General features: G+C 36.0%; 1 pseudogene; it reads left to right on the top strand.

Annotated features, from left to right (window-relative positions):
• The first annotated feature begins 5,469 nt into the window (after positions 1 to 5,469).
• On the top strand, positions 5,470 to 9,138 carry LOC145585460 (uncharacterized; annotated as a pseudogene).
• The last annotated feature ends 501 nt before the right edge of the window (positions 9,139 to 9,639 follow it).

Below are 9,639 nucleotides of genomic sequence, written 5' to 3'. Positions count from 1 at the left end.
GGTGGTCGTGCATAATGCTCGGCAGGTGCGACAACCCAGTCTAGCGTATCTGCGTAGCAATGTCTGCCGTAAATTCCTCTATCCATTCAATCAACAATCTACACACAGTTGCTCTAGTATGACACCGCAAAAACCGTCGATCTTCCCCATCCCAAATATATCGAGCAACATGGGCCCCGAAACTAGGAATAACAGTCCCAACCTCGGGTCCACCCTCCATCGGCCCCTGAACAAGCCAAGGTGCTACAGATCGAGGTGGTCATGAACTCGTAAATCTCCCATCAAGACCTCTCGTCACGACAGTCGGCTGCTCCTCAGGATCAGCATTAGCATTAGCATCATCGTCCTCAGGTTCATCAACATCGTATCTCGAACCCGAACTCGAAACCGAGCTAGTAGTCCTCAATAAAGGATTAGGACCGGCTCCCTCCTGCTCATCCAAATAAGTCCCACAACTCTCCACTTCTCTGTCGCGCTCTGGTAAAGAACTACCTTCCCGTATACTAATCCCTGGCCCCCTATCTCTCCTAATCGACGCATTAATGCCGCGTGATCTAGCATGCCGTGGACCAGAACCCTCGACTACATTATAAATTTAGAATAAAATGGCATTAATACTTGTGCTTTTTAATCTAATGAGTTTAAAATGGCATTAATATAAAACAAACAAGCTCGACCAAACAAACATTTCAACCAAATACCAAATCAACATTTCATAAAATTCAAATCTAACAACACCAATTAATTAACCAATTAATTATAACAAAATCAACCAAACAATATTTCTAATAATTAACAATTATAACAAAATCAACCAAACAATATTTCTAATAATTAACAATTATAACAAAATCAACCAAACAAACAATATTTCTAATAATTAATAATCAACCAAACAATATTTCCAATAATTAATAATTAACCAATTAATTATAACAAAATCAACCAAACAAACATTTCATAAAATTCAAATCTAACAACACCAATTAATTATAACAAAATCAATCAAACAAACAATATTTCTAATAATTAATAATCAACCAAACAATATTTCCAATAATTAATAATTAACCAATTAATTAACAAAATCAACCAAACAAACATTTCATAAAATTCAAATCTAACAACACCAATTAATTATAACAAAATCAACCAAACAAACAATATTTCTAATAATTAACAACTAAATATCTAAACTTTCAACCAAATACTAAATCATAAATTTAATTTTCTAAATAATAAACTAGTACACATATCAACCAATTAATTATAACAAAATCCAAAAAATAATATTTCTACTCAATAACAACTAAATATCCAAACTTTCAACCAAATAATAAATCATAAATTTAATTTTCTAAACAATAAACTAGTACACATATCAACCAATTAATTATAACAAAATCCAACAAATAATATTTCTACTCAATAACAACTAAATATCCAAACTTTCAACCAAATACTAAATCATAAATTTAATTTTCAACTCAAAAATAAAAAAATAAGATTACGGGACCATGTCGTACATAAATTGATCTCCATAAATACGAGATCTTAATACTCTAGTGATTATTTGGGTAACATCATTTTAATTCAAAAACCTTGAACTTTAGTTGATTATTTAATTTCCAATTTCCAATCAGTTCTTAATAATAATAAACAACAACGAAAATTGAAAGCCAAGCAATTAAAACCCTATACCGAAAAAAAAACCCAGGAAAACGCCTAGATTTTTCGCACGTCCTAGGCTGAAACGCCTAGTTCGTGCGAACAACCATATGGTTGTACGAAAAATCTGGGTGGTTGAGAAATCTGGGCGTTTCACCTCAACCGCCCAGATTTTTCGTACAACCACACGGTTGTTCGCACGAACTAGGCGTTTCAGCCTAGGACGTGCGAAAAATCTAGGCGTTTCCTTCAATTCTAGAAAAAAAAAACCTCTTCTCCGCTGGCAACCGACTTCCCTTTGTCCTTCCTCGACATTACCGCTGTGTAGATCGGCGACCTACTGCTCCGCCGGTGTGGTGGTGGTGGAGGTGGATGTGGTGGTAGTGGTGGGTAGTATGAAGAGGTGGTGGTGGTGGTTGTTGTTGTTTAGAGAGAGAATAGGAATTAAGAGAGTGAATAAGGAGTGAAGGTAATTTTTGTTTGAGGGGGTAATTTTTTTTTGATAAAAAAGGATTAGTTTGTAATTTTACTATATTTTGCGGGCGTTAGTTAGATAATCGAGGGCGATATTTAACAACCCCATTATAATTAGTTGATTTCAAATTAAATTCAACCGGTAATTTTCTTGTTCAAAAGCTAGTAAAAAAGTTATAAAATCACGTACTAAAGCTTAACACAAACCTTTGACAGGGGTATGTAGCTAATGATGCGAACATTGTAAAGTTAAATTGGAGATTTATTCATCGTCAACTCTAATTAAGCCTGACATTGATTATCAATTGATTGAATAGGAAGTGAATAAATTCACCAACAATGAATTTCATAATAATGAATTGGATGTAAAGAATGAATTAGAGTTAGTTAGGGGAGAAACCCTGATTTAACAAAAAGTAATTAGGGCCTGTTCTCTTACGTTGAAATTCAGTTCAGTTCAGTTCAGTTCAGTTTAGTTCAGCTGAGTTCAGTTCAGTTCAGTTCAGTTCAGCTCAATTCAGTTCAGTTCAGTTCAATTCAGTTCCGCTCCTAATTTCCTTCTCTTATAAAATATTCATTTCAGTTCAGTTCAGTTCAGTTCAGTTCAGCTGAGTTCAGTTCAGTTCAGTTCAGTTCAGCTGAGTTCAGTTCAGTTCAGTTCAGTTCAGCTGAGTTCAGTTCAGTTCAGTCAATGAGAACAGGCCCTTAGTACTTACTCTTGAAGCTATGATGCCGAGTTTGCATCCAGGAGGGGGTGACCGCGGTATCATATTTCGTTAGAGTGGGAGCTTTTTAGATTGGCCAATTTAGGAGCCGTCCAAGATGAAGTTTGGTTGATTGATGGCGAATATATATATATATATATATATATATATATATATATATATATATATATATATATATATATATATATATATATATATATATATATAGGGTCAAATGAGAAATTTTTTTAAATGAGAAGGATTTAATGTGCATAATTTTTCCACTAAACGTGCATATTTTTTGAATAAAATGTGCAAAAAAAATTTGACCGAAATTCAATGTGCATATTTTTTTGTGTAAATTTTCCCAGAAACTTGAAAAAAATTAGCAGGACAAAAATAAATTATACACATTTAGGACCTGTTCACATTTACTTAATTTCAGTTCAGTTCAGTTCAGTTCAGTTCCAATCAGTTCAGTTCAGTTCAGTTCAGTTCAGCTCTTAATTTCCCTCTCACATAAAATATTCATTTCAGCTCAATTCAGTTCAGTTCAGTTCCAATCAGTTCAGTTCAGTTCAGTTCAGCTCCAATCAGTTCAGTTCAGCTCAGTTTAGTAAATATGAACAGGCCCTTAGTATAAAACTTATGCACATTTAACCCTTCTCATTCTTCTCATTTTAAGAAACTTATATATATATATATATATATATATATATATATATATATATATATATATATATATATATATATATATATATATATATATATATATATATATATAATTTCACAAAAAAAATAAAAAATAGGGGTTTTGATTGGTTAAAAAATAAATAAGTGGAGTTTGGTTGATTAGAGGTGAAATAATAAAAAAAAGACATAGAGTTGACATCAAACTTTTAAATTGGAACAAGATTTTGAAATGAAATAAGACTTTTATATAGAGACGGAGGGAGTAAGTCATTAGATACACTTGTAGTTTTGATTTTGTTTACTAATTTGAGTTTCTATTCCATCATGTATTTAAAAATTCCTTGAAATTCTAGATAGTTATCCTTGATGCCCTTTTATGCTTTTATTTTTATTTTTTTCGTTTTCCTACGAGGCTGTTCTAAACTATTTGATGTGGTCTCCAATGAATTTTGATCACTCTAAATTAATTTTTCGTGATCTTGTTGAATGAACTATTAATTCTTATTAGGAGTATATTTTGTTTGGGTTTGATAGAATTTAGGCGCACCTAGAAGTTTGATTGACCAGAATATCATATAACAATCATATGATTTCATATATTTCATCCTACCTAAATTGTACAAATTAAACATGTTTGTGAGAACTCATGTCTTATTCAAGACAGTTCCATTTTAATATGCTAACTTTTGTGAGTAAAATTATCCAAAGAACATCTATCAAAACTTTATCGGTTATTCAAAACAGCTCTTTTTTTTTTGCGAGTATCAAATATATCTTACACAACACATAAATAAAACTATTATATTTGAATCTAACTTTTATTTTTTAAAAAAAATCTCAAAATGAGTACTAATTAAATCCATAAGTAATACACTAATTTTGATTTATTTCCTACAATAACCCAAAATCAACAACAATTAGGGCATATTCACATTTACTGAACTGAGCTGAAGTGAACTGAACTGAACTGATTGGAGCTGAACTGAATAGAATTGAATAGAGCTGAAATGAATATTTTATGAGAGAAGGAAATTAGGAGCTGAACTGATTGGAGCTGAACTAAACTGAAATTAAGCTAAAGTGAACAAGCCCTTAGACTTGCCCAACTGATTTATTGATCAACATACAGCAACAATTGTAACACATATTGCTACGCGTGCAAGGGTGTATACTTGTATATACAAGATCCAGTTTGACTATATTATATATGATATTTAGAGAGATTAATTTAGAAAATTCTCTTACCTTATAATTAGTGTCAATATTTCAAATGAAAAGAGCAAAATAGATGGAAGAGAGTACTAATTTAGAAATTATATTTCAACACTTATAACCTTAAATAAGGGTTGCTACTTGCTAGTAGTCTAAGAAAATAATAAAAAGATACTCGTACTTTGTATCCTGCAGTATAAAAAATTTGATTTTGTAACCTCACAATAGATAAATCCCAAACCAACCACACTAGAACAAGAGGTTGTTATATACACCCAGGTGTACCGCATACTTATCAGTATTTGTTCTTATTTTGATGATTGTTTTTAATTTTATCATCAAATGAAAAACAAAAACTAACATTAGGTTGGTCGGGTGTACAGTACACCCGGGTGTATATTATAACAAATTTTACACCAAAACTTGTTTGATTCTATAGATAAAATAACCGATACTACATACAAAGTACTTCGTATAACAACGGGTATAATAATAATGAATCATACGGAACATTATTGGGAAATAGATTGCGACAGTCCGTCTACGCTACTGCACATACTTGATTACATTACTAAATAAAAAACCACACTCCACACTTCACACTTAACACTCCACTACTCCACTCTACTCACTCTAAACAACTGAAGTCTTGCCCTAGATTGCGTTCTCCAAAACATAAACAAAAGCAATAAACTATGAACATCTTCAATCTTCTTCTTCTTCCTTCTTATATCTAATCATTATTATTCCCACTTTCTTCTTCCTCCACCTTTTTTTTATGGCAACGGCTATTTTTCTTGTCTTCCTCTTATTCACCACCTTCATTTCCTCCGTCGTTTTGGCTCCGACGACGGAGGTTGACTCACTGCTAGCCTTCAAGAACAATCTCAATGACCCACTTGGCGCTTTAGACGGCTGGTATGCGTCCACGTCACTAGCTCCCTGTGACTGGCATGGTGTTACCTGTTCTTTTAGCAAAGTTCAGGACCTCCGTCTTCCACGCCTTCAACTCTCCAGCGTTATTTCGCCGGAGCTTGGGAATTTAAAGCAATTGCAGGGGTTGAGCCTTCACTCTAATTATTTTCATGGGTCGATTCCGGGTTCGCTTTCGTCTTTGCCTCTGCTTCGCGCTCTTTACCTTCATAATAATACCCTTTCCGGAGATGTTCTGCCGGGGATTCTCCAGATGAAGAATGTCCAGGTTGTTAATCTCTCCGGTTACAACCTGTCGGGCAGAATCCCCGGCGGGATTGCTGATAGTGTCCGGGTGCTGGACCTTTCCTATAATGGGTTATCCGGGCAAATTCCGGCGAATTTTTCAAAGGGGTCGCAGCTGAGATTGATTAATTTGTCGTCGAATAGGTTCTCTGGGGAGATTCCGGCGAGCATTGGTGGGCTTCAGTGGCTGCAGTACTTATGGCTCGACTCGAACCTTCTCGTAGGAACGCTGCCTTCGGCGATCCTCAGCTGTACCTCGCTTGTTCATATCTCGGCAGAAAACAATTTCATCTCTGGCAATGTTCCGGCGACGATTGGAGCAATGCCGTTGCTGGAGGTACTTTCTCTCTCCTCTAATAATCTCTCCGGTATGGTCCCTGCCTCTGTCTTTTGTAATGTATCCAGCCCTAGGTCGCTTCGATTTGTTTTTCTGAGCAACAATGCGCTCACAGGAGTAGCAAAGCCGGGGGCAGGCTGTACTTTTAAGAGTGGTTTGGAGATTCTAGATGTTCACGGGAATCGCATTGTTGGCGAGTTTTCGAGTTGGGTGGCGGATATCCCAACGTTGACGATTCTAGATCTTTCTGGAAACATCTTCACGGGTTCACTTATCGCGAACTTTGGGAATTTGACGAGATTAGAGGAGCTTAGAGTGGCTAATAATTCTCTAACTGGCCAAATTCCTGGTCAATTAGGACAATGTAGGGTGTTGAGGGTTCTGGATCTTGAGGGAAATCAATTTTTTGGGAAAATTCCTCGGGTTTTCGAAAATTTGAATAAATTGAGGGTTTTGTCATTAGGGAGGAACAGATTTGTAGGATCAATTGACATTGATGTGGGTAATATTAAGAGTTTGGAAGTATTGAATTTGAGTGAAAATGAATTGGCTGGAGTGGTCCCAGATGAAGTGCTTCAACTCAGTAATTTGACTACTTTGAACCTCAGTTTTAATAAATTTTCTGGGCAGATTCCTGTGAGAATTGGGGATATGAAGAATTTAGCGGTGTTGAATATGAGTCATTGTAGGTTTTCGGGTTCGATTCCAGCTAGCATTGGGAGTTTGATGATGCTAAGAGTTTTAGATTTGAGCAAGCAGAATATTTCTGAGAATTTGCCTGCTGAGTTATTTGGGCTGCCTAATTTGGAGGTTGTTGCATTATAGGAGAATAATTTACAGGGGAATGGTATTGAGGGATTTAGTAGTTTAGCTGGTTTGAGATACTTGAATCTTAGCTCTAATTCACTCTCTGGTGATGTTCCAGCAACTTTTGGCTTCCTCCGGTCCTTGGATGTCCTTTCTCTATCAGATAATCGATTATCAGGGAACATTCCACCACAACTTGGCAATTGTTCAGAGTTAGAAGTGCTTGAACTTGCCTGGAATCGTTTAGCAGGCAATATTCCGATTTCTTTATCAAGGTTATCTCATTTGAAGATACTTAATTTGGGTCATAATATTTTGAATGGTAGTATTCAGGATGAGATTTTCAATTCCTCTAATTTGCAGTATTTGGCCTTGGATTCGAATCATTTATCAGGTTCCATACCAAGTTTATTATCAAATTTGCTACACCTTAGAACGCTGGACCTCTCATCAAACAATCTGAGTGGCTCCATTCCAGAAAATATCACCCATATTCCCACCTTGCAAAACTTAAATTTGTCTTCAAATCATCTTGAAGGAGAAATCCCGAAAACCCTAGGTTCTCACTTCAATGATCCTTCATTATTTGCAAACAACAGCAACCTATGTGGGTCTCCATTGAAGAAAGTGTGTCCATCTGTGGGAAAGAAAAAAAGGTCGATATTGCTTATTGCTGTAGCCCTAGCTGGTATTCTCGTCCTAACACTATGTTGTTGTGGCTATGTCATAAGCCTCCTTCGTTGGCACAAGAAGCTCAATGAAAAGGAAACCTGGGGGGAGAAGAAACCTAGCACACCGAGAAGAAGCTCTAAAAGTAGAAGCAGTAGTGAAAGTGGTGTCCCGAAGCTAGTCATGTTCAATAACAAGATAACATTGCCTGAAGCCTTAGAGGCAACAAGGCAATTTGATGAGGAAAATGTTCTAAGCAGAGGAAAGTATGGGATGGTATTCAAGGCCTCCTTTAATGACGGAATGGTCCTGGCTATCCGAAGATTACCTGATGGACTCCTTGAAAATCGAGTCTTCAAGAAGGAGGCTGAGATGCTCGGGAAAGTGAAGCACAGGAACCTCACTGTTTTAAGGGGGTATTATGCAGGCCCACCAGATATAAGGCTTCTAGTCTACGACTACATGCCTAATGGAAACTTGGCTACTCTCCTTCAAGAAGCATCACACCATGATGGGCATGTTCTAAATTGGCCGATGAGGCATTTGATTGCCCTTGGGATCGATCGAGGGATCACATTTTTGTACACCTCAGAAATGGTTCACGGTGATATCAAGCCTCAAAATGTGTTATTTGATGCTGATTTTGAAGCACATTTGTCAGAATTTGGACTACATAGGCTGACATTTGCAACACCAATTGAAGCCTCGACATCAACTCCATCAATAGGAACACTTGGTTATGTAGCCCCGGAAGTAATGTCAACAGGCCAAGTTACCAAAGAAGGGGATGTGTATAGTTTTGGGATTGTTTTGTTAGAGATATTGACTGGGAAAAAGCCAATTATGTTTGAGCAGGATGAGGATATTGTGAAATGGGTCAAGAAACAGCTGCAAAAGGGTCAAATTTCCGAGTTACTAGCCCTGGGTTATCTCGAACTTGACCCTGAATCATCCGAGTGGGAGGAGTTTTTACTTGGTATCAAAGTTGGTCTCCTCTGCACTGCAGTCGACCCAAGTGATAGACCATTAATGGGAGATATTGTCTTTATGCTTGAGGGTTGTCGGGTGGGGCCTGATATCCCTTCCTCAGCGGATCCAACTCGTCTCCCTTCCCCAGCTGGATAAGACTGTAAGAGAGTAGACACCCTGCTGCCAACCAGTTTAGTTTTCTTAAACATGTTAATTTTTTTCTGTTTTAACACAATGTATTGGTGCTATTGATTTGTTTGTTAGGTTGTGCCTCGAATTCTAAGTAGTTTAGTTCAGCTCATTTTAGTGTCGAATCCGGGTTCGATTTGAAAAACCCGTGTTTGCGTTGCAACAGATTCCAGTTGTTAATTTTATTGAGGCATTGTAGCATGCGCACGCAAGACTTTTTGTGTTCATTTGCTGGCGTTGCAATGCTCCTTTTTTTAAAGTCAATGTTTGCATTCACAAGCAAGATAATATTCATTGGATTCAAATCAAAACTTTATATCAACTTCAATTCAAATTCAAATCAATCGTAGGCCCCAAAGTGAACCATTAATTGATAATTATCTTCTAAAAAGGCATAATACTTAAGTCTAGAATTAGTGGAAATTTTGCCTTTTTTTCTTTCTCCTTGCTAATTTATTATTTAGTTGTTTTCAAAAAAAAAAAAAAATTATTATTTAGTTAGAATATTTGTCTATATATTTATCAAACTCTTCTTTGTTATATTTGGCAGCATTAAATTCTAAAAATGTGCCTAATTTATGAGAATTTGGTGGGAAATTTAAAGGCCCATAGTATAGTACGAGTATATGTTTTGAAAGCAACGAAATTGTTACCAGAAAGCTGCAGCTGAGTGCATAAATAAATAAGCAGTACTTCTGT

This window comes from Chenopodium album, chromosome 16 (genome assembly GCF_948465745.1).
Source record: "Chenopodium album chromosome 16, dcCheAlbu1.1, whole genome shotgun sequence".
NCBI lineage: Eukaryota > Viridiplantae > Streptophyta > Magnoliopsida > Caryophyllales > Amaranthaceae > Chenopodium > Chenopodium album.
This window is presented reverse-complemented; position numbering and strand designations above follow the sequence as displayed.